This window comes from Ostrinia nubilalis, chromosome 7 (assembly GCF_963855985.1).
Source record: "Ostrinia nubilalis chromosome 7, ilOstNubi1.1, whole genome shotgun sequence".
Taxonomy (NCBI): Eukaryota; Metazoa; Arthropoda; class Insecta; order Lepidoptera; family Crambidae; genus Ostrinia; species Ostrinia nubilalis.
Genome location: NC_087094.1, coordinates 15,653,358 through 15,658,395, shown reverse-complemented (window position 1 = coordinate 15,658,395; position 5,038 = coordinate 15,653,358).

Below are 5,038 nucleotides of genomic sequence, written 5' to 3'. Positions count from 1 at the left end.
AGTATTTAGACAGAGAGACTACACAATATCTGAGTTTGTCTGAAAGAACAACAAATACTTATGCAAACCTTTGACATTTATGAAATATGTAGCTTTCAGTTTCTCGGCTTGAAGTTACTAATAGAACCGCATTTAGTTATCTACATTATAAGTTATTACTTCTGTAACTCTATTTGAATATTTTAAGTACTTTATAAAAAACTTTCGACTGACTGGGAACGAAATGCGTCTTGCTTCTTATTTCTTTAACCTTTAACACAATACTACGGTTAACCTTACTATTTGTCTCGTTAGACACTGAGTAATACACAGCAGCTATATTTGGAACAAATCATTGCAATTTTGGACCATATTGACAGGTTGTCTACGATCACAAAGAGTAAAGCACAAAGCTCGACCTTCCGACGGCAATTACATATCGCTTTCTCCAATCGTTGAGTCGACACATCGCTGTCATCCCACTCTGGGTTAGCCAAACAAACGCGTAACACCTTTCGTTTTCTTGGCATAATTCCTCAAACTCAGAACCGAAAAAACGTAGAAGAGCAGACGGTCAAAAACGTAGGAGAAAATAAAATTTACATAATTTATAAAACTGAACTAGTTGTGCCACGCGGTGTTACCCGCGGTAAAATGTAGCCTATGTGTTAATTCAGGGTGTCAGCTGGCTTCATACTATTAAAATAGCTCCAACCGTTAAGTCGTGAAGTAGTAACAAATATACATACCTACTCACAAACTTTCGCCTTTATAATATTAGTGTGATGCCCATTACACTAAAATGACATTATTTGGTGTACAATGCATTTAATTTTCATTCAAAACTTTTACCATAGCATTGCAACTCTTGTATAGCAAGTATAAACAGTTTGGCATCCGAAGAAACCTCATCAGCAAAGGTTGAGTAGTCCCTGGGGATACCTTACTGCTTTGGATCCTGATACTGCGAGGCTTTCCTGAATATCTCTGAAAATGAAAATGAAAATATAAAATTACCACATTAATTAACACCATCAAACCTAGCCAACGAGGAAGGGGATATCAGATTACTAAATGACCGACAAAGAAACATTTATCAAATACCTACCTTCTATCTACAGCAATGTACATTATAATATTGTATGTAGAAAATATTGATTGTCAATCTTACTATCCGGTTATTATTACCTTTGGTTGCCGCCCAAACCATTACTTAAAGCGCTTGGCTCAACGCAATCAACGTCCTAAATTATAATCCCTTTAGTTAATAGATCCTAAATTTCGATCTCAAATAGTCATTTTGGGGTGGGTTAAACGATCCCGTAGACGGCTCCCACTTTCATATAATTACTTATGTTGCTCCGAATGTGTCTTTTCATATTTTATAAAATCTATCTAACCTCTAGTGCATATCAATAAATTGTAATTTTAAAAATCGACTGGAACCCAAAAACTCAAGAGTCAAAAATTTCGCCTTTTCGATTCATAAGATGAACTTAAAATTTCAGGCAAAATAAGTCGTGAAATTACAAGTCTTCTTTTTTGTGCAACAGTATTTTTCTTCGCAGTTTTCTTTGTCCGCTATTGAAATTCTTCCTGTTAGTGATGCAACTTGTTCCAAGACAGTCGATACCGAGCAACTTAAAGTAGGATTGTTCAGATTCCTACGGAATTGTTTGGGTTCTATTCGGACTATTCTTGTGTCTGAGGTAATAAGAATTGGGCAATACCAATAAAAATATTATTTTGTCTTTGCTTAGCAAAAGGAAAGACTAAACTAAGCTTTGCTTTTATTTCGCTTGCGGCGTAAATTACGTTTAAATTAGATTATTATAATTCTACAAAACCTTCACTGGTTGGGTTTGTATTGGCGCTCAAGCTATAGATCCTGTCTATACAGGAGTTGCACCGGTGGGAACGAGAGGTGGGAATAATCCCGTTATAATCCTACAAAAGGTCGTACTAAGTATCGATATTATGGTCGATGTCTATGACCATCACTACTTCTTGCAACCTCCATAACACTCCATCTTAAACAATATTTACATCCGGAATCTTTGGTTTACCTTCCAAAGTGGCGAAGGAAATTGTCCCGCGTTGAAACGACAGATGTAAAGTTCCTTGTTTACATTGTTGAAAATAAAATTCAATTTTATTCTCATCTGAATTGAAGTTCGAAAACCAGTTCAGCATGTTTTCCAAGTTCTCAATAAAATGTTTTCTGATTTTCACACCGCCACCTGCGAATGAGTATGAAATACAACTTTAAAGTTCTGAAGTTTTAATAAGACTTCGTAAAGAAAGTAAGTTTTTACATAATAATTATTAGTTTTCAAATATTACTAAAATGCGGCATCGTTAAATGTTATTCAACTGTTTTTAAGTTCATATTAATTTACAGTTATTTGGGCCAATTGAAGTACTGCTTGACGTCAGCCTCAGTCGTTATCAAAATTCAACACAATCAACAAAGTTACCATAATCATCCGACACGTGTCCATTTCTCCATCAAACAGTTTATGATATAATACAGTAAAATTACTCATAATATCTTTTATAACTTTATTCATTAGGAGGAAAAAGCCATACTATTCTACTCGTACATGTACAACAGAAAATCAAACTTAACACTGGCATCTTATGTTAGTTGAAACAAGTGTCATTTTACAACAAAACTATAATAGTCTCATGTACTGTAAACTGCACATTTGCGGTACGGCCTAACGCCCGTATTCACAACGGTGCTTGCATAACGTCAGTTGCAGGTTCACTTGGGGTAACTGACAAAATACGGTTTTTGAGTTAAGTATACAGTTTTTCTTAGTTTTTTCTGCTCTTTCGAATGGTATACGTAAAAAAATTCTAGCTTTAAAAAAACACGGACATTTTCAGGTGTGAACTTTTCAGATTTCCTTCACAATTTTGGTGTAACTGACATTGTAATAATTTTACCAGGTTGAATTGGTGTATCTGTAATAATGTAAAAATTTTGCTACAAAACTTTGCAATTACACTAATTTGCTAAGGTTTATAACATGAAATAAAAGAGGAATTTAGAAAGTTTTAAGGCAAATTACATTATTATTATACCAGCAGTATCAGTTAAAGAAGTTAAAGTTAGCTCAACAAAAAAAAAATTGAAATTGAGCAACTATCCAGCCAACTAGGCGTCACTGCGCGTTGCTAACATTAACCTGTTGTTACTCTGTTACTTTTACTGTTGTAGTACTCATGACCTTAATTCAACATTGATAGAAAGAGGTGGGAAATTAAATCTATTTTGTTTTCAGTTTAATTTGCCTCGTAGAGCTAAATACGGTATTGGTAAGTCAAAGCTTAAAAAAATATTGAAATTACTTAGTTTCACAGTAATACTTTAGTTATTTCAATATTTCTGTCTTAAATAAATTAAATACACATATTTTCTTGATTTTCATGGCTTTTTTAACATTTTTTAATGAATAAAATAAAAGTTACTTCTAATAAAATTAAAAAAAATAATAAAGAAAACGACAAAATGTTATTTTTTTCATGAATTCTCTTATTTTTTTAATACTTTTACATAAATTATACAGCAACTAAGTAAACAAAACCCAGCAAATACTTCAAATTATTTTAATTTGGGCAGTACTTACACCAATTTGACCTATGTTTTTTCCAAAAGTATGGTGTAAAATTAGTGTAACTGTCAAAAGTACAAAAATACATTGGTGTAACTGCAATTTATTTCCTTAACTAAGACATATTAGATAATTCTTTTTATTTAAGCTAAAACCGCGTAGAATTCTAAGCATTTCTGTAAAAACAGATCCAAAAAATGTTAAATAGGAAAAAAGTTATGTCCGATTTAAGACGAAAAAAAACTTTAAACGGCTCTACTGAAAAACTGTATTTTGTCAGTTACCCCAAGTGAACCTGCAACTGACGATAAGTGAAGCAGTAAATGGAACGTACAGCGTTGCATAGAGCTCAGTGATTGGTTCGTGTGTCAACCTATGCGTCCACGCGCACTGTGAGACCTCAAAGTAATGTTTGTGAATACGGGCGTAACACACTAAAGTGGCACAATGTATTGTCGATGGTTCTAGCATGTCATTACAACTCGGACAAACCATAATGTGCTTGTCACTTGTCATGTCTTTTCCAACTGGTTTACAATAAACACTTGTCTTATTCGCACACTAAAGTTTTAAGAAAGTGAGGATTATTCAGCTAAATGCAACCCAGCTGCTTCTTAGAAACTGAAACCATACTCACTTAATAGATAAGGCTCTCGAATTACTTAATTACTTATTATTTACCACATTAAACGCGAGGCATCACCCGTATGGATTTAGTTACGTCAAGAATTTTGTATAAATTAAAATTTCAGCCTTTTCTATAATAGATTAAGAATTATCTGCCTGTCAAACTCGCCCGAAGATGATCCAGCCATTTTTTAATAAAACTTTTTTCTCTGAGCTGCCTTGAGTTAGCCTGTTGTCTGATGTCCGCTTCATGTTAAATTATGAATCACCCTGTATACTGAGATGATACTTACTGATTTTATCATTGTTTCAATCATTCATGCTCCATGTTCAAAATATTTAGAGAGTAGGAACTTCCTGAGCCTCGCGGCGACAGAGTTTATTAGCTTTCAACATCTGACATGGATCGATTGTTTCTTTGATTCTTATTAAGTAGACGTCAATACTGACGATAAAAAACATTTTGTTATGTCTACAGATATAACCACAGATCACAGAAACTAAAGGGAGATGTGCCAAGGGGGCGGGGCCGGTGTCACAGCTGTTGTTGCATAGTCCTAACCAAATATGGTGCCTCCTCTCAAATAATTTTCACCGTCTGTGTAAGCAATATTCATCTCATTAAAATTATTATATTTTATCAACATAAAATATTATCTTATTTCAATCCTTTGTTAATATTCGTGTGTTGTTTCTATCGCAGTGTATTACTCGTATTTCAATTAAACCCTCCCAAAGTTAATTAATCTTGTCCACCGCAAAGACACATTTCGAATCAAAATTATCTTGGCTAGTGTAATTTACTTTTGGCA